General features: G+C 37.1%; 1 protein-coding gene across 3 annotated transcripts in view; it reads left to right on the top strand.

Annotated features, from left to right (window-relative positions):
* MET (MET proto-oncogene, receptor tyrosine kinase) overlaps positions 1-21843 on the top strand; it is a 111412-nt gene that overhangs the window by 29727 nt on the left and 59842 nt on the right. The gene's annotated exons all lie outside the window — the stretch shown is intronic.

The following is a 21843-nucleotide window of genomic DNA, read 5'->3' as shown; positions in this document are numbered from 1 at the left end:
TTTAGAAATTGAATCTTCATTTAAAGATAGAATCATAACTTAAGAAGTTAATGTGATAGGTTAAAGAAAATATAAAATATTTTTACAATTTGGGTTTGCACGTTTGCCAACATTTTTCTGATTATTAACTTTACTTCTCATATAAGCTTTAGTAGTTCTGGTCAGATGTACATAAAGTTAGCACAACAGCAGTTCTGTAAAGCACAGTTATTGAAATGCCATGCAACTGTTACAACATTTAGAACAAGATGCTTAATTGTAGGTGTTGAAGGCTTTTTTTTTTTTTTTAATGAGGTCCCATTCGCTCACTGCTGTATAAATAGTCTATATTCTTGGCTTTACTTAAAGAAACTTAACTAAAAACTAACAAAAAACTCTTCTAGAATGTTGATACAGTAAACATTTTTACATGCGCTAATATGCTTCTCTGAATAAATCAGAAAACTATAGATGAAATTTTTGCTCTGAGATTCCTCCTTTGGATCTTGGCTTCAATGCATGAAGTTCCTGCTTGAATAGGCATGTATCTACCAAGTTCTGATTTGATGCTTTTCAGTTGACATTTGATTTCTATAAATATTTTGACCGATGATTGTTTATACAACATGAAATGGTATTTTCACAGGAACTGTTAGGGAAATTCTTTGTTGCTTTGATTTAGATATAGTAAAGGCTACCAGCTATACCCAGAGGATTTATCCTGCTGGTCATGAGATCATTTAGGGTTAGCATCAAATTGAGAGGAAGAACACCAAATTGGGAGTCCATTGTGGCCTTGTGCTTTCCTGGTGGGGACCCAGATTGAACATTACATACAGACTTGCTATGCCTCCTAACATAAGGACCACTAGTGATCATAACTGGGTGAACAAATGGTATAGCTTCTTTAAAGATACCTGACTTTGAAAATGTACATCTCACTTACTCTAACAGTTTTCAGTCAAAGTGGTAAAGGTTATAATTACAAGCAGGAAGAACATTACACATGTCCTTGATAAAAGAAAGTATATAATTTGCAGATGGGTACCAAGGACATATGAATTCAGAAACGTTTGTTTAACTTTTGCTGAAATGTCTAGGGTACTTCTCCAGATGGAAACTCTACGTAATTTATTTATAAAGTTAGAAAAATGCTTCGGAGAAAATGAATCCATCTTTTAGTGAACTAAAGCCATAACTTACTTCCTTCCCTCTCCAAAGTCTATGAATATACATAATATACATACATATAAATTCCAACTAAGACTTATTTCTCCCTGAATACATTTTAATATGTGTTGCAAAATCTGTAAGAAGCAATGGGATTGTTCATGAGGCTACCTGTTTTCCTTACTAGAAAATGGAAAAGAATGAAAGGAAACAAAAAAACTTTCAAAAACCTGGGAATTAGGAAATAAAATGTAATATTAATAGCATTTCAGAGAAAACACTTTTCCTGCATCCAATAAATTGCTTCAGAAACACAAGCTTAGAAATGAGTCTCGGAAATTCCTGCAGGGCCTCTAAAGCACACAACTTTGTTATTTAAATCTTGTTGTTTAAATTTGTTGAAAACTAAAGAGACTTTACCTTACAAGGATATACTGATATCTTATCTCTTTGCTTTATTTTGTACATTTCAACCCCCAGATATAAAAGTATTTATCTATTCTAGAAATTCTCAAAACACAGCTGAACTTTATCCTACCCCTTTGACATTTTTAGTGTTCCAGGAGGAACAAAAAGGCAGGATTACCCAGTGAAATTCAGGTCAGTTTTATCACCCAGGAAAAATGCCCAAAATGCACCAACCACACCTGAAACTATTATCACTCCCATCGCAAAAATTCTTGTGGGAAACAAGATGAAACTTGCCAACATAGTCGTCTTACAAGGGAAGCCAACTTTAATACTAGCCAAATTCCATAAAGACAAATACCTTCAAATCTCTTCATTTATTTGCCTGTTTATCTTCTCTGGTTACTGAAGGTCAGAATTCTTCCAAGAATGAAACTATCCACGTTCTCAGTTTTCATATACCCACCACAGAAAGACCTCAGGTTGTTCCAATAACCAGCAGACAGACATTTCCCAGCTTCATCTTAAAATGAAGGCACCTAGAGCCATTACTCACACAAAACCAAATGATTTACAGGATCAAATAAGTTTAGAAAGACTGTAAGCAACACAACTACTCCATTTTGTCTTGGCAAATTTACTTGGCAGAGATATCAGGTGACCCAACAATTTCTTGGAACTGAGTTTTTATTTTGGCATAACATTTAGTGGATAGATACATATATTATAGTTTTGTTATTAACATGTCTAATCAATCAGATCTTTATAGAGGAACCATTGTGTGCTCTGTAGACAAAGAAAGCTGCAGCGCTAACTTTGCACTGAGGCTTTGAGAGCATGTTCACAGCAGCAGGGGTTTTCTGGCCCTCCTTGAACTTCTGCCCTGTACAAAATGTGTCTCTATCACAGGATCGGACAGAGCACCAGGAAGGGGTCTTTTAGATTTTAAGGGTTCAGCAGGAGTATCAGACCTGACTTGCTTATTTTAGATCACATATTATGTTGCTTTTTCCACTCTCACATTTTATAAAATTATATGTGCAAACTTTTATATACATCTTCTCATATTGATGACATCACTAAAACCCTCTTTCAAGTTATCTGATAGTTTTCAGAGCAGGTCGTCTTCACCTCTTAGTTAGTTGTACTTCAAAACTCGTTGATTCCCCATATGATGCTGTTTCTGGAAACTTATCCCATGCCACAGATATCCATTCATGTACTATTAGTATTGACTATTAGTTGTTCTTCATCTTTATAGTGTCACCATTTTCGTTGTTGCTTTTGAAATTGACTGTTAAAGGGTTTGTTCACAATGATTTCTACCTTTTAGAATTATGATATTCTACATCCACAAATAATTAAATCTTTGGTCTTAAAAGTCTTTACCGCCCTTTTTACGCATTCATCATTCAACCTATGTAAGCATTCTAAATTAGTATTGATTGAAGTTGTTTTAGGTTAATCTATATTCCCTAAACAGTACATTGTTATTCAACATGTAACTGAGAAAAATGCCACATAATCTGGAGACTTGGAAAATCCCCAAATTTGGGCATTAAAAAAACCCTCATCTTCTATTTTGGGATAAACTATTAAAAATTCACTTTAAGCACACTGATTGAATTTCTTCCAAATAATCAATATTGAATAAAGGAATTTTTTGTCCTCAAATCAGCAAAGATCCTGCTCCCTAAATTACAGTATACTTACTAACAGAAGTAGAATTATGCATTTTTGAAAGATTTTTAATCAAAGTTGAAATGAAAAAGGGGTTTTTGAAATATCTCTCACCTATCTAAAAAATAGTTATATGACATTATACTTTCTCTTGCAATCCCAATATCAAAGTTTTATTTTACATATAAGCATTTGAAAGAACATAAATAGACTTGTAGCAAATATTTTTACCAATATCTTGGTTATCTTAATGACCAGTGATTGATCATTTAAAGGGGAAAAGCATGCAATTTGGTGCCAGAGTCACCTGGTTGGAAGCCCTGGTCTCCTATGTACCACCTGTGTAATTTCTTCCACATTACCTATTTCTTAGAGCCTCAGTCTCCTTATTCGTAACATGCAGATAGCAATACCTACTTCTCAGGCTTTCTGTAAAAACATGGGATAATAAATATAAAGTACCTGGCACATAAGATAATCATAAATTTAGCTTATTGGAAGGCAGCATGATCTCATGGAACAAGAGATCTGGATTCAAACTTGTACCCCATGATTTTCTATCTGCCTGTCCTGAGAGCATTATTTAAATCCAATGAACCCATTTTCCTCCATGCAGGACTATGGTGTGGACAAGTGCAACAATGTTTATAAGAGGCTCTAACTTTGTCCTTGGCACATAATAAATAACAACTCTCATTAAAAAAGTCAAATTCAAATTACTGGATTGTTTTCTGGATGAGGCACATTCTGGTTCTGTTGCTCATGGGGGTCTTTTACTTCCCTGGTTGACTGTTATGAGTGACCACCTCCATATTGTTGAATTTGTGTAAGTCCTCCTGAATACTTAATAGTTTCAAAAGGCAAAAAGGAGATACGGGAGTGGTGGTGGTTTGGAGGGTGACGAGAAGGACAACTGAATCAGAATTGTGCTGTTTAGTCAATCTAGAAGGCATAAGGTGCTCCTTTCCCTGACTTTAATTCTAACTACCTATGGCACTATAAAATACAATGCTTATGTTATGCTTAAGTTAAATGTTCAAGAATTTGCAGATAATGACGTTTTAGAAAAAGTCAACCTCAAGGTTGTTTGTGCCAAGCTTCCTTGTTTTTAAACATCATTTATACTCAAATTCAAAGAGTAAGCCAACTGCTTCCCAAAATAAAGGAAACTTAAAGTAGTAATTTTCCATCTCCGTTTCAGAGTGCCAAAGTTAAAGGGTCACCACTCAGAGTCATCAAAGGAAGAAAGCAAAATTATTAGAACTATTTTGAATGAAAACAAAATCAAAACAAGATGCAAACAAGGGGTAATAGGAATAGGCATAAAAATAACCATACAGTGATGTTTCTTTATTACTATTATAAAGATGATAGATGAGTAAAATTGGGTTACATTTAAGTTGTAATGGAAGAAAATAATTGCAGTCTTCCATCAGGAAACCACAAGGACCATTATTGATCTGTCATCCTCAGGGCATGTCTCATAATATTTAATAAAATAAACAAAGATTTATAACTCTTTATAGGCCATATATCTATAATCTCCCACACCACACCATTTGAACTGGAAATGTGGAGTCAGTGTTACAAGTAACATCCATATAATTATACTGGTTTGGCATGCTTATTTAAACAGCCTAGCATTCTCAAGAGAACACATTTCGTATTAGGGATGAAAAATGTGAAGTCAGATTTCAAGGTTTTTTTACTTCCTGTGCTTCAGAATGAGAGAATGTTATCCCATATGAATAATGCTATTGAGGATTCTTCATTCTAAACACACTAAACATCTTGGCCATATGCCAAATGTAATAGATTACCAAAGCAAAATCTTGCAAGAAGGAAAATCCTTGGCATCTAAGGATTCAATCTACTTAAAAAAAGAAAATCTAAGTAGAAATTCGTTAATTTTACACTTGATTCCTTTCCTTCCGTAAACTCTTTATTGTCTCCTAGGCTCAGGGAGTTGCTGCTCCCTAACTTAGTTGAATTTTCCATGCTGTCTGTCTCATGAGATGTACTACATTGCATTATTTTATTAAGAGGAATTTAAAATTATTTTCTTTCCAGAATTTTGTAACACTCTGAGATCACAGGGCACACCATTGGGATATTACAAAACATGTTACAGAGTGAGCCGTTAAAGATCTTTGCTTTTTTTCTCATCCTCCTGATAACCCTTCTTTAAGCCATTTTGTAGTTTATTTACAGGTACACCCTAGGAAAGAATGAAAAAACAAAGACTTGACCTTTGAAATAAGTTAAAGAAACACAGTTAATGCTGAGATGATCACCAAAACTGTAAATAGGTTTAACCTGTGAATTATATCAATTCAGAATGTGATTGATAATATTTCCCACCTGTACATGGGTATTTATGCATTAACTGTGCCACATGCATTATAAGTTAATTCTCCATTTTTCTCACTGTCCTTTGAAGCAAGTTGTGTGATCTTTTATTTAAGTAGTTGATTTCTACATGGAGATTCACTTGGTTAAATTAATTGAGCAAACAATAAGGAGTTTGGGCAAAAAAATAAATCCTAAAGTTGGTCTTTGAAAAGTTGAGCTGCTGATAAAATTCTGAAGCTACAGCTCTGATACATACATTATTGCCATACCAGCACATGATTAGAGACTTCTGGAAGCACATGAGACTTCGCATTTTGAGAAGAATATTCACCTCCTTGAGTAATAATGGATTTTTTATTCCAAATAATGTATCAAATTTTGAATGTTACATCCTTCCTTCAGACTTCTGTCTTATTGATGACATTCCATCCTGCATTATTATCTCCTCTAGTAAGAAAAATGGGGAGCTGTCAGAAATTGGATAGAAGACCCACCAGGAATTTCTGCCGTTGCTTATTCATAGGTTGGCACAGATACCGAGTCAGTGGGCACCCTGAGTTCAGGATGACTCAGTGCCCAGATATGTGCAGTAAGTCACATCTCCAATGTCCAGAGAGGGCTGTAAAGGGCTCATTTATCCGGGAAATGAAACCAAGTGCTCAGCTACTCTTTATATCATTAAAACTCCTTTATTTTTTAAAAAATATAATAGTGAATGTGGTAAATGATTCTAGGATCCTGGGTACATTCCAGTCTGCTCATTATGTATTCTTCCTCTAACTAAAACGGTTCATTTGTGTATGAATGACTTGCTAAGTAAAAGCCGTGGAAAAGAGTCTTCCTGCACTTCACCATAGACCAAGGCTAAGGTGGGGCAGATGAAGTGTGTCTTCCTTCTATACTGCAAATATACCTAATACTCTCTTGTTTCTCAACAAGAGAACAGAAAAATGTATTATAAATGCATGCTAATATAGAATAAGGCTTGTTTTAACTATTCTTGATGTTCACTAATGGAGGTGTTTTATGAACAGTATCTAACTATAAAACAAAAAAATAATTCTGAATTCAGACTAAAGTCTGATTTCAGTTGTTTGATTTGGATAAATCACCAAAATGTTCATCAATCAAAGGACATTAAAATGGTGATATTCCAAATGATGCTGTAGGTAAAGGCATGAATAGAGGTCAGTTTTGATTTGTAAAGCATTCTCTTCTAGAACTGATAGTATGAAAATTAAAGTTGCTGAGTTGTCATCTCAAAATATATGGCTTTCTCATGATTTGCTAGAATTTGAGTCCATGTACCAGAAAATGTAAATCTGTATGATACTAAATTTTCTGATGACATTTTAAATTTAAAATACATTTAACACTTGCCTCTAGCAACTAGTCTACAAAGTAAACTACAGGTAAAGTGCTACCCAAGGAAATGGGAAAAATACAAAGATTAAATTGGTGTGTTAGCTCTGAGTGAATCAATAGTATTTAGTGCTAATGCACTAAGCAGACCACAAGCGCTAATGCAGTGGCAGTCAATAGTAAGAATGAATATCTCTAAAAATTATCTTGGCAATAAAATGTGCAACATTTTCCATTTATTTTAAGCTAATTACATTACATGCTTATTCGTTCATTTTATTAGTTTAAACCAAGTAGTAGAAGCCTAACCATTTCATTTAGTGCATAACGGCCAAAAACTTGCTATCTTTGTTTTCATCAAGAGACAGAGGAAAGGACTTATTCATACAACTAAGATTCAACAAAAAATTCAACAGACATTTACTGACTGTCTAACCCTACTGGCCTTAAAATAATGAGTGATATAGGCCTGGTTCTAGCCTTTATGAAGCAAAGCTGCTGGGAGAGGAGATGACAATAAACAGCCATACCAGCAAACAAATACATCATGATAATTTATGAAATACAGTGTAAGGGAAATAAGCATCTGAATGCAAATGAAGAGGAAGATCTAAATTTGGTAGTATAGTCACAAAAGGCCACCTTGAAGAGGTGAAAGTTAACTTTTTCATGAAGCTAAAAGTTAACTTACATAAAGCTCAAAGTTTTAGAAAAAGCAATTATGTCTTTACTGCATGGTCAAGTACATAGCCAGTTTTTAACAAACTGATAGCCATTACCTATATCATAAGTTTGTGGTCTTAACTACATGCTGTGGCTTTTTAAAATGGGTTCTGACCCTAAGTGCAGCAGAAAAATCTATAACAAGAAGTAAAACTGTGCTGGAGAATTTAACTTTTTAAACACTTTCTCTTTTTTAAAAAAAGTTGTCAGTGTTTCCAAACTTTGTCTTTTCTTTGGTTTCTAAGAAATTGTCACTTTTTGCTAAGTATTAATAATTCTTATTATGAAGAAGATAATGTTTGGATTTCTAGAAGCTAAGGACATAATTTAGATAGCTCTCATTTTCACAGCCTCTCATAGTCTATCACTTTAATCACCTTCTTTGAAAACAGAAATTTCTTTTATCTGTCAAAGGTGTTCCTTTCTTCTCCCTCTCTTCTTTCTTCTGTGGCCAACACTTAGGACCCTACTCATCAGAAAACCCATGTTTCTTAGGGACAGATGGGATTGTCCTGTTACCAGTAAGTCCTATGACCAAAAAAAAAGAGTCATATAATTATAAAAATACACAAAATAAACTCTTTTGAGACTGTCAAAGTTGTAAAAGTTGATGGAATTAAAAGAAGTGTGGTGCTGAGCCTCATTGTCTTCCTGCATCTGTGGACTGTCCTCTACACAACTACATCCATTTTACACCATTTCCTTCTCCTGAGAACAATGCGGCCTTGAGGGCCAAGTGAGAGACACGTGTTCCCAAGGACTCATGAGATGTCACGGGCACCTGCTCATGAGTGTACATGAGCGTGTACATGGGCATGTGCTGTAGTTAGTGCCGCCTTTATGCTGTTCTAATGCATCTCTGGCTGCAGACACATATTGCCTTTTTCTTTCATGATAGTCATGTTTATCTGTATATATTTAATTCTGCAAATATCTAAATAAGTTTGCCTTAGGCACTTTGTCATGCTTTTTTGTACCTAAGGATGTGCTTTGCAGATCATAGACAATAATTATGTTGATTTTGACAAAAAATTTGTCTTCCAAAAAATATGTATGTATATTTGCACAGTAAAGAGAGACCATCTGATTTGCTACAGTGTTTGGATAAAAACACTGTAAAATCCTGATAAAATCAACAAATACATTTTTGTGACTGGATCACAAGAGGCATTGTTTTTGTCATCTCTGCAAGTCACAAATATCTGCAATGCAGGTGAAAAAAATATGTATGAAGAGTAGAAAGAAATTCTCACTTTTACACTGTTCACTTTGTTCACATTTGTTTGGCCCTGAATGAAGTACAGTTTGCCAAGGGAAAAGATGAGGGAATAGGAGCATTTATTCTTTAGGGCTTATTCCTGTGCCTACAAGTCAGAGAGGTCACTGGCTTGCCCCTTCCTGAAGGTTATAATTACAGGCAGAGGACTGTTTATTTTCCAGTAAAGTGACCAGAATTTTGAATGTAAGAGATTGTTTATAAGAGTACCTTGTGAGTATGGTTTATACAAAACCTCAGAAAAGATTAGGGATGTGAAATTATTTTTCTTCATGTTTTCACTAATCTGAGAAGGTCTAAAACACTGAAATAGTCTACAGTGCAATAACAGAGGTGAATATGAGGTCAAGTTAGGTGATCCTGGTATTAAAGGAACTGAATTAAATTAATAAAGAAGAATTTTTAATATAATATTCCTGATGATTCATCAAATACAAATTTATCTGTGGCTCCAACATCATGATAAACAAGAATCAGTAAATATATTAGTAAGAATAATTGAGAAATATTTCTAATTTGAAAAACACCAGTTACAATTGGATTTATTTAGAGCTGATGTGGGGAAAAAATACACAGTGTTTTATACTCTCAACTAAACTCGCTCTCATTTCAGAAGAGTCAGAGGAAAAGTATTAATTCCAGATAGAACTGGGCAGACAAAGCACAAGATTGATTCTGTTACTGACCCACTAGTAGGGATACTAGTCAGTGCTTGGAGAATGATGAATAGTATTTAAGTGGTGGTTTAACAATAGTAGGCACTACTTGTAATTAATATTGAAATGTCGAAGTTCAGGGTTTTGACATGTACAAAGTGGAAAGACTAAAATATGTGCCTCCTTTTAAAAATGATATGGTTAATTTTGACAGTTATGGTATTTTCTATCTAGATACTTTTTTAGAATCAAACACTTATGAAAACATAAACAGCAGTCTCAGATTTTTAGGCAAACAATGCTTTTTATGATCCTGGGTATGTGGTTAGGTGGTGCAGTAATTGACTCCAGGCCTCCTGTCCTATGTCCATTTGTTTTTAGTGGATTCTACGCAGGAAAACATAGTCACTTCAGTGTTGAAAATTTGAAGTTCATCTTTTATGAGACAGTTACAGATCCTGGGAAAATATACACCGGGACTTTACCATACCTAACAAAAGAAAATTCTGTATTAAAGAAAAACAAAAACCCTCCAAATTATTATAGGATCTAGGGTAGCCATGGTGTAAACTATGTGATATTGAGTATCTTATCACACTAGTGGTAAGATAACAAGCCAGTTGAATGAAGATGAATTCATGAAAAAAGAAGGATTATTAAAGATTTGAAAAGTAAACACCTGAATTTTCATAAGTAAATATTAATTTAGTATTTGTGTGAACTTTAGATATTAAAGTTCTCTCTGTACTCTCTGGGCCCTTAGAGCCAGCTGTTAGAGCCCCTTGTGCCTTATTTAATACTCTATAAACTGGGTATTCAAGAATTGGTTAAGAAACAGTCAACTTTTCTATTTTCTCTGCCAATATATAATAAAATCTCTGATCCAGTGAGTGACTGGACAGTTATTTTTAATAATGTTGACATAGCTTCATCTTACCTTTTTCTGCTACTAACACAGCTTTCTAAATTCCAGGTGAATCACAAGTTTAACTGAACTATTGTTTGTTTAATGTTCTGTTTCCTTCTAACCTTATTCTCGTCTATCAGCCTCAGCTCAGTCCCCGGTGGCTCAGGAAACTCTCAGTTGGGATTAAGTAATAGTTTACACAGCCTCTCTCACTCATTAACCCATGTTGACTTTCTCCTTCAGTGCACTAACCTTATTTAAGACCTTCTTAAGGACCATAACCAGCTGCTGGTTTCAGTGCAACTAACAACACCTATTTAATCAAGAAATAATATTTCCAAAGAAATTATTTCACCTATCTAAACCTTCTTCATTAGCATGGCCTAATTAAGTCTGTTTCTTCTGTGCCTTCTCTAGAGGAAAACCTGGTCTCATTCATAGTAAATATGAACTTTAAATATCTTTACTTCTTCTCTCCTTCTATGTATACCCAAAGCAGAAACAGAAAATTTTATACTGTCAATTCTGTACAGGTTTTGTTTTTATTCATCTGTTGAAAATGATACCAGTAAGATAAGACTAGATCCCCCTGGCTCCATCTTCGTCCCCAAGTAGTCTGAATGGTTCCAGACTGCTCCTGGAGTAAGTAATCTTTCTTGAAAGCCAACCCATGTATGTAACTGCATCTCTTAAAAGTAATTTGAGGGTTCCCCAATGGTTTCAGTGTGAAGTCCACACTCGCCAGTGTGGTATTCAAGAGGTTTCTTACCTTGGCCCTGGCTAGTTCCTGGTCTTCCTTCACACTCAGTGATGGTCTGGCAAATGTTTAACTCTGGGGCCAGGCTTTCCTGGTGGCTGAGCAGTAAAGGCACCTACAGTGCAGGAGACCCAGGTTCGATCCTTGGGTCAGAAAGATCCTCTGGAGAAGGGAATGCCTCCCCACTCCAATATTATTGCCTGGAAAATTCCATGGACAATGGAGCCTGGTGGGCTACAGTCCATGAAGTCTCAAAGAGTTGGACACAACTGAGCAACTAACACACCCATAGGAGGAGTAGAAGTCCCTGATTTGTGATCTTTTATCAAGTTGGGTTGTGTAAAATACCCTCACCAAGCCAATTTCAAGTCACTGAATCAAAATTAAGAAGACATGTTCACAATTGTCTCTGTAAGTTGGTACAAGATACCTCAAGCATACCACTGCCACTCTACCCTACTCTCAACTTTCTATTTTCTCTCATTCTTACATTTTCCTTTTTTCTACTCTTCTAGCAAATTCCAATTATACATTACAGTGTTATCAACTGTATCCATGTTATGCATTAGATCCCAGACCTTATTTATCTTTTCGTTGAAAGTTTGTATGCTTTTACCAAACTTTCTCTATTCCCCCACCACCCTAGGCCCTGGCAACCACTTTTCTATTCTCTGTTTCTATGAATACAGTTTTTAAAAATAAAATTCCAATATATGATCCAATATATATTCCAATATATATATTGATCCAAGTATAAATGATCCAATGAAATACTTGTTTTTCTTTGTCTGACTTATTCCATTTAGCATAGTACCCTCCAGGTTCATCCATATTGTCACAAATGACAGGAATTCCTTCTTTTTTTAAGATTGAATAATACTCCATTTGTGTGTGTGTGTATGTACACACACATCTTGTTCTGTTCACCCACTGATGGATATTTAGGTTGTTTCCTTGTCTTGGCTTTTGTGACTTGTTCTGCAATGAACATGGAAGCACAAGTATCTCTTAGAGATAATGGTTTTGTTTTCTTTGGATATATTCTCAAAAGTGGGCTCATGTGATAGTTCTGTTTTTAATTTCTTGAGGAACCTTCATACTGTTTACCATAGCAGTTTATATTTCCACCAAAGGTGTACAAGAATCCCCTTTTCTTCACATTCTAATAAGTATTTGCTATCTCTTGTCTTTTTAATAATCGCCATCCTGATGGGTATGAGGTGATATCTCATTGTGGTTTTAATTTACATTTCCCTGATGATTAGTGGTGTTGAGCAACTTTTCATGTGCCGTTGGCCATTTATATGTCTTCTTTTGAAAAATATCTATTCAGGTTCTTTGCCTATTTTTAAGCTATATTTTGTTTTGCTTTTGAGTTGTATGCATTTTTTGCATTATTAACCCCTTATTGGATATGTGTCAACTTATCATACTTGTAGTTTCCAGTATTCATCAGTCTCTTTCAGAACCCTGACTTAACTCATATTATTTCACCTACCTCAGTTTCCCTTTGACACTTATTTTGTCAGGTGAACATTTTCTCCCTATTTTTTTACAACTCTATTAAGGCATTTCCTTCCCTAGAAAACCTCCTCTAACTTTTCCCCAACTCCTCATTCTAGATAAGTTGCCTTTCCTATATACACCAGTAGCACTCTTTGCTTATTTACAAACTATATCTTTAATCATATTTCATAGTAATGTATTCGTTGGTCCCTTATTACCCCCTTGAAGATATGGACTATAGCTTTTACCTCCATACCTTCAGTACCTACCAAAATAGCTTGAACAAAATATATATTTATCAGAAGAACAATTAATTGTGACAAAACCTCGTATTTCAAATACTGTAATAGAATGCTGATTAGCAAAAATTAGCTGTAGATAAAACAGCTTACTTTCTCTCCCCCAAATCTGTGAAAACTAATTGATAAAACTGGGAACTTTCCAAGAGTTAAAGAGCACTGAAGAAATTCTGGAGCGTTCCATTCACCATTACCACCCTTTCTTACACTCACACACACACACACACACACACTCATACTCACATGCACACACCCTCCTCCACCTACCAGTTTGAGATAAAGATGTATCAAAGAACAGAAGGAGAAGAAATGAAAAAAGAAAAGATGAAGATAAGGACAATGAATAGACAGAAATTGCAGAACTTTGTACTTAACCAAAATTGGGAAAACATAATTAAAGCCATTTAAAAATAAAAGAAAGACAGTGTAACCTCTGAGCTCCTTAAAGCTTTCTCAAGTCTATCAACAGAGCATCTCCTTTGTGTTGGTGACATGGTCTTTATGAGGGACCTTATTGCATAGCCTCTGGTGGTTATTGCTCAAGCAGTGGTACCAGTAGAAGCATCCTTCCATGAAGTTTGCTTTTGGAATCCATAGATTTTTCACCACTGATCACCAATCTGTGATTTCAAGTTGAAAGTACAGGCTAAGGAAAAGAAGTTTGAATGTGAAAATCTTTTTCAGTACCTTCTTTACCGTGGCCACAGGATTAGACTCCACAGTGGCACTGTTCCATAGGCACTTAAGTACATGCTTGGTGCAGAGAGAAACTTTCTTGAGTTTGGCCTTGATGTAGCTGCAGTCAGATTAGAAGAGAGTTTTGTCAGGGTCTCAAGGACCTTGGCCAGTGAGAAGGGTGGCCCACAGATTTTAGGCAGGAACAAGTGGAAAAGAGGAGTAAAGAGCCTCACTGCACAATGATAAGATGGAAAGGAGGGATAAGAGTAATGACAGAGATGGCAGGCTAGAAAACAGTTCTGGGTTTAAACAACTTTTGGGGGGCATAATTGAAGGACTCTGGTTTCATCCATCTTTCACCTCTCCTGGCCCTCCACAAAGACATTCATCAGCCTGTCATTTCTATTGAGCGTGACACTGTTAGACACATAAACAGACCATGGCACTTTTATTCTTCAGGAGGAACTACTTCTGTTTTATTGGTTAATGCAGGGTAACTGCTATTCTGTCTTTGAATATCTCTTTTACTTCTCTTGAGGAAGTATACATTGAATTTTTTCTGTTAATAAAGAAAAGCAGAAAACGAAAACCTCTATGCACTAAGCATTAAAACCTGCCTCCCTTGGAACAACTTTTTTTAATGAATCACTCTGTCACTCATGAAGGTGATTGAAAGGCACTATGAAGGCTACTAACCAAAACCACATGGACTTGGTCTGTTTCAGATCTGAATCACCTTAGGAAATGATGATAAAGAAGCAAACGTTTTAACATTCAAAATTCCAAAGCTCCTATCATTGTAAACTTAAAATCATCTTTTGAATCCTGACAATATCTCAAGAGGAAAAAAAATAGGTATATTTATTTCATTTATTTATAAATGCATTTGTACGCATGTATATATAAATCCGTATACACATAAAATATATTCTGCTCCAAGTATTTCTCTCTTCCCTCTTCATTAATTCAACTTCTGTCACAGCCAGGCTCAACTTTGGCCTCTGCCATGAGCTGTTTAAGCCCACTCTGATCTCATCTTTATCTAATCTTAGCGCATTTACTACCTATACCAACGTTTTCAGAACTTAGCTATCAACTGTAATTTTTGTTCTTTATATTATTAGTTAGCTGTAATGTAAAGTACAAAAAAAATTTGCCTACCTCTTGTTTCCTTTCGTTCACATTGCCTTCAAGTGGTATTGAGGGAACAGGCTGGACTTTGGAAACATTTGCTAGGGTTGTCAAACTATGAACTGTTTTTGTGCACCCAGCAAGTTAACAATGGTTTTTACATTTTTAAAAGGTTAAAAAAAATAGACAGACTAAAGTAGAATATGCTACAGGGACCCAATGGCACTCAAAAGCCAAGATTTTTGCTCTCTGAAAAAATAAAGTGTTAGTCAGTCGTGTCTGACTCTTTGTGACCCCATGGACCATAACCCACCAGACTCCTCTGTCCATGGAATTCTCCAGGCAAGAATACTGAAGTGGTTAGCCATTCTCATCTCCAAGGGATCTTCCCGACCCAGGGATTGAACCCTGGTCTCTTGCATTGCAGACAGATTGTTTAGTCTGAGCCACTAGGAAAGGCCCTTTTGCTCCCTAACCCTTTACATAAAATGGATGCCAAGCCCTGCTTTAAGAATAATGAAAAATAATAATGGATAGATAATAATTCTGACCTTATTATATGTAGATAATTCTATTAAATAGGTGTAAGTGTTCCCATTTACAAGCTTCTTAACCTAAATAATTAGAATTTTGAACGTTTTCTTCTAGGCACGATGAAGACTCAGTAGACCAACCAACAACAACAGTAATAATAACGACAACTATTTATGTTCTTAAGCACAAGAGCATAGACTTAGGCCTTTTTTGTTTGCTTCTATATCCTCCAGTATCCAGGACAATATCATGGCCTGGTTTTGTATTAGTTTCCTAGAACTGCCACAACAAATGACCACAAAGTTGGTGGCTTAAAACAACAGAAATTTATTCTCATGTAGTTCTGGAGTCCAGGAGTCTGAAACGAAGATGTCAGTCAAGGTCATGCTCCCTCTAAAGGTTCTAGGGGAAAACCCTTCCTTGTACAACTCTTACAGTTCTGGGGATCCCAGCCATTCCTTAGGGTGTAGCACCATAACTCCAATCACTGACTTCATGTTCACATGGCCATCTTCCCTGTGTGTCTCTCTGTGTCTTCTCCTTTTCTTGGGAAGACACCAGACATTGGACTTAGGACTCACAGTAAATCCAGGAGTGTTTTATCTCAAGATTCTTAACTAATTAATTGGACAGAGCCCATTTCCAAATAAGGTCACATTTTAATGTTCCAGATGGCTATATGACTTTTGGTGGAACTCTATTCACCCCGCCACAGACCTCAATAAATGTTTTTGAATGACTACATGAATGAAGGAAGTGGCCATTTAATATATTGCTGACACTGGAGTCTTTTCATTTAAACCTTGAAACAATTCTATCAGGTATGTGTTTTTCTATTTTTCAAGTGAAGAACTGAGGTTTCAAGATCTAAGTATCCCCCCTAGTTCACAAAGACAATGAAGGCAGGGTCATCCCTGAATCTATACTCTTCTCCACTAGGCTTGTGTGATTGCCACTGGGCATGACTAAGAAGTGGGCTTAAGGAAGGAGATTATGGAATCAAGGAGATCAGATTGTAGGAGTCTTAGTATGAACTTTCCTTTAATTCAATAGAAAAAAATTTGAGTAGATAGGTAGATGTAAACAATAAAGGAAGAGGAAGAGTTAAGATGACTAAGACCTCAGGCTTAGGGAGAGAGTGACTATGATGCTGTATAGAAACAGGAAGCTGGAAAGGGAATCAGTTTGGAAAGAAAAATGATGAGTTTCCATGTCATCAATGGTACATTCAAACAATTGCCTTAAGGCAGTTGCAGAGACAGGGCTGGTCCTCAGAACAGAGAATGCGCCTGGGTGTGTAAAGTGAGGTCATCACCATGAGACAGCACCATTACCTCATGAATCACCAGAGTTGAGCCAGCAGCTTGCTGGCCAGATGTCTGGTTATACTATGTTCATGACTGTCTGAAGCAGCCCTTTATTCCTTCCTAGAGATGATCAACCTCTCTTTAACTGCTCACTCATTTTGCTCCCTTGCTAGAACTCCAACTGAAGTTTCAGATTATTGAAGCCATGAGGTAGGATCACTTCATCAAAAGAAGTTCATGGCAGCAAAAATACTAAGGAAGCTTCTTTCTTTTAAATCATGACTGAGCCCAACATCAGGCATCCCCTTCATAGCACAAAACAGTGAAGTCACATTCTTAGGGTTTGACCACAGCATCCTAATAGCCTGAGAGTGAAAGTGTTAGTTGCTCAGTTGTGTCCGTTCTTTGCAACCCCCTGGACTGTGGCCTACCAGGTTCTGTGTCCATGGAGTTCTCCAGGCAAGAATACTGGAGTGGGTTGCCATTCCCTTGTCCAGAGGATCTTCCTGACCCAAGGATTGAACTCGGGTCTCTTGCATTGCAGGCAGATTCTAATAGTCTGGCATTGCATTAAAGACCCCAACAGGAAGGGCCTGCTCTGCCAGAGAGGTGACTCTTCGGCATTTTTTCAGAGAATCCCGGCTTGTTGACGTCTTAGACATCTGAGAACAGGCTGAGAGAAGTTGAACTATGTCTGAAAGACGCATAAGCAGACACTGAAGTTTAAGGCTCTGTGCCTATGCCTGTGGTCAGCTCTCAATACCACCCACCTCCCAGTCCAGTGTAACAAATATAAGAGAGCACATGAATGAAATTTAGGGAAACAAGTGAAGTGGAGTTCCTGAAATTAAAGCAGTTGAGTTTTAGTTAACTCTGTTAAAAGGCTTAGACAAAGAATAGCTTTCTATCTTTGAAATATGTATCCCCCTGAAAAACATTATTACATGTCCATAAAATTTGTCCAAAAGATAATTATGAATAAACTTAATATTGTCTCTTAATTTAGTCATGGGCAAGGAGGGAAGAGAGCTGGTATGAGTGAACTGGCAAAGATCTCACAAGATAGAACATTTTTAAAAATCTCTCTGCAAGACTGATTTAAATTATCTATAGATGAGCTAAATTTGTCCTATAGATCAATTAGAAGAATCACTATTTTAAATATATCACATACTTAATTATACTGAATTAAATGTAATTACATATTCACTGCATGCATCATAATGTTAATTAAGGGAAACATTTTGAATCAAATACATTGAAGTATATAGCACTTCAGTTTTCTTTATATATGTAAAAAAATAGTATATGTTTCAGTCAGGTTAGAAATATTTGTCAAGTACTCATGACAAGGTAAAGAAAGACTAAATTAAAGTATCACTTCAAGGTTTACGGATTGTTGAGTACTGTTATTTAACTCTGACTGTATATGGGCTTCCCTGGTAGCTCAGCAGTAAAGAATCCACCTGCAAGGCAGAAGACACAAGAGACACAGGTTCGATCCCTGAGTGGGGAAGATCCCCTGGAGAAGGACTTAGCAACCACTCCAGTGTTCTTGCCTGGAGAATACAGTCCATAGGGTTGTAAAGAGTTGAACACAACTGAAGTGACAGAGCACACATGCATATGACAGTATATAAGGTTCTAGGTTAAAGAAACAAGGCTTTAACAAGTTTAAAGAAAAACCAAAACAGAATGTTTACCATTGTTTCTCAGAATTAACATCACATAATTATTTTAGAAGAGGATAAACCTTTAAAAGCTAAATGCTTTTTCAAGCTTCTTATAAAATGGGTGTATGTATCCAGAGTCTATGTATGTTTTGAAGCAGCCTCTGGTGGTTGGGGGACAGTGACCACCCATGGCATCTTAAACATTGTGAGCATTCATTTGTTCCAACAGTGGGCCGGGGACAGCTTGGTAATTCCAGGCCCAGGGAAGCTTTGGAAAGTCACCCATAGACCCACGGCATGGTAGGGCTGGAAGAGAAGGTTGAAATCAGTTCTCTCCACCTCTCTCTTTATAGATAAGGAGCAGGAAGCCTAGGACAGAAGTGAAGACCCTGGGGCACAATGACCTCAGTTTAGTCTTAGCCCTGCTATAGCTGGTCATGTGACTTTTCAGTCCTTCAATTTGCTCCTAGGATTGTTAAGAGGATTCAGTGAATGAATATTTCAAAAGTGCTTAGAACAATGTCTGACACATTATACATACTATGAACAAATGTTTGTTCAATAAATAAAGTAAAACTCAGACCTAGATAGATCAAGCAATTTGCCTGAGTTCATGGGATTCATCAAATCTTAGCTAGGGTAGAACCATTCCTCTCCTGTTCTCATTTTTCGCTCCTCCCAGGTCCTTATTAGACTATCCTTAGAGTGTGGGTTTGCCTCAGAAATACTGTAAGAACCAATAAATAAATAGCACGATGCAATATAGGGAATACAGAGTTTAGATCAACACCTTGGATTCAGGTTCTAATTGTTGTTGTTTAGTCTCTAAGTTGTGTCCAAATCTTTGCAGCTCCATGGACTGTAAACCCCCAGGCTCCTCTGTCCATGGGATTTCCTAGGAAAGGATACTGGAGCAGATTGGCATTCTCTTCTCCAGGGGACCTTCCCAACCCAGGGATTGAACCCAGATTTCCAGCTTTACAGGTGGATTCTTTACCACTGAGCCACCAGGGAAGCCCTCAGACTCTGATACTTAGCATCGACTCTCTGAACCTCAGTTTCTTCACCTGTAGAAATATGATAACCATAACAAACCCAGCTGAGACTTGTTGAGAGAATCAGATGAGATAATGTACTTTGAAAACCATAATGCACCATGCAGATGTTATTTAACATCAGTATTGTGAGCTTTTGTGAGCTGAGAAAAGCTATGAGAGTGTTTCATACATGCTTAGGACATCAAGAAGTTGGGTTGGAGAGACTACTTAATAGACTCTCTCCACTTTGTTACTTCCCATTTATTCACTGTTTTCTTTTAAAATTTATTTTTAATGATTATATTCATATACACAAAAGAATAATGTATACATGTTTGTGTTATGCGTGTGAAAAATAAATACTGATTCTCTACCATGAAGCTTAAAAAGAGAATATTACCAATACCTTTGAAGCCCCCATGTGTACCGTCCAGTCATACCCCTCCCCTCCCGCCCCAGAAAATTGGGTAAATGGCATTTGCAAATTATTTGTTCATCTTCCCCTTGCCTTTAGTTGTGCTGCACATGTGTATATGCCTAGACAATGTATTTTACTGGGTGGTTTTCTCTCTTGACTCAAATATCTCAAGCTGTATGGTATCTTCCCCGTGCCCTGTACTATCCTCTACCGTTAGTCTTTGTCACTGTCTCCCCTCCCCCATCCAATAAAACACATTACTTCTTTAATTGAAAAGATGTTGCAGAGAGAGACTTCCGAAGAGAGTCAGGCTTCCATGAGCAGGGAGTGGGTATCAGTGGCCAGCGGGAGGAGGATGTCAGCTGCCAAAGCAAATGCAAGAATACAAGAATGGGAAGGCTCTTGTGTCATGATAGGCACTTTGGGTTTCGTTTGGTGTTCTCGATGGGCACTTCACCATCTTAATGAGAAATCCTCATGCCTTAAATGGAAAAAAGAATAAAAATGTAAACAGGGGCAGATTCGGATGTCATACAGCTTTTGGGAAGCAACTGCAGTATTGAAGAATGAAGAGACAGCTCATAACTGCTTCAAAGCAGATGAAATGGGACACAGATGAAAGGGGAACGCCTCACCTGGAACAGAGGTGCTGGGGTGGGTGGAGGTAGCACTGGAGAGACGCTGTGGACAGGGTTTAGCAAGACTTAGCAACTGGTTGGCTGTGAGACATGCTAGAGGAAGAGAAGTTGGTGATGGCTGAAATTTCAGGTTACCAGGAGGGAAACCTCATAATGATCACTAACCAAAATAGCAGACCGAAAGGTAGATCTGAGAGTCACATTGACTAGAACAGCCCAAATTGCTGGAGATCATCTCTGTCCCATGGTCCAGAAAATAATGATTAATTCCAGCCTTTCTCCCAGAAAAGGAATCAGGGAGGGCAAATCTACATTTCCTACTCTGAAGAGTTGTGGGTTTACATGTTGAATAGTAACTTTTTTTAAGTGATTCTTACTCTTGAGCATTACAACTTCCCTGACTTTCAGCTTCTCATACATAAAATGAGGGTGCTGGAGTAAGATGATCTCTAAGGCCCTTTCCATTTTTGTAACTGTGAAATCCTAGGAATTTTGCCCAGAATAGTTAACAGTAGCAAGAGCACTTCTTGAGCTTGAGAATCAGAGAGAATTAAATTTGGATGCCTGTTCCACTGTGAACCTGTGGCCACCCTTGGCTGCCCTGAGTTAAATTCAACGTGCTAGAACCTCACTGGGCTACTGTGTCTCTGCTTGTATGTGAAAATGCCCAACTCAGTGCCTGGCACAGTGTAGGTGCAGGCCAAAGACTGATTTCCTCCCTCCCTTCCTTCCTTCTTCCTCCTTTTGTTACCAAAAAGAGAGTTTCGTCTGGCTCCTCAACTGGTGCTGGGGTGAACCTTTCTTGTTAGACTCTTCTGTGGTGCCCCCAAAGCAGCTGTTGTACCAAAGAACTGCTGTCCCCGAGCTGCATTCACTTTTACCCCAAAGCACAAGACCTCTGGGTTCAAGAGAAACACAAGAGCACAAGTGGCAAGGAGACCCCTGGCAGTAGGTCTATAGTTGTCCTTCCAGTTGGAGGCAAATCCCACTCCAGATGTCACATCCAGAAACTAAAGTCACCCCATCTTCCCTGAGCAAATGAGCAACGAACACATTCACTCATTATCTGTAAGAGACAGAATGAATCTGATGGATATCTCGTTGTATTTACACCGTACTTTACCTTTGTACTGCCGAGAGTTTAAACCAAGGCTCCTTAATAGTTAAAAGTCTACTGTTTAAGCTCAAAGACTGCCTGCAGCTCTGTAAGCCAGTTCTTGCCACCCTGCCCACAGCTGTCAAGTTTATCTGGATTCTCAGCAAAAAGAGACAAGAAGTAGTCCCTCTCCTGCAGATCTCAGCTGTGGAGAAAAGGAAAAGGAAAAAGGTTGGGTTGGGGTCCCTGGCTTATG

The sequence above is a fragment of the Muntiacus reevesi genome, chromosome 6 (assembly GCF_963930625.1).
Source record: "Muntiacus reevesi chromosome 6, mMunRee1.1, whole genome shotgun sequence".
NCBI lineage: Eukaryota > Metazoa > Chordata > Mammalia > Artiodactyla > Cervidae > Muntiacus > Muntiacus reevesi.
The sequence above is the reverse complement of the archived record's forward strand: the minus strand, read 5'-3'. Positions and strand labels throughout refer to the sequence as shown.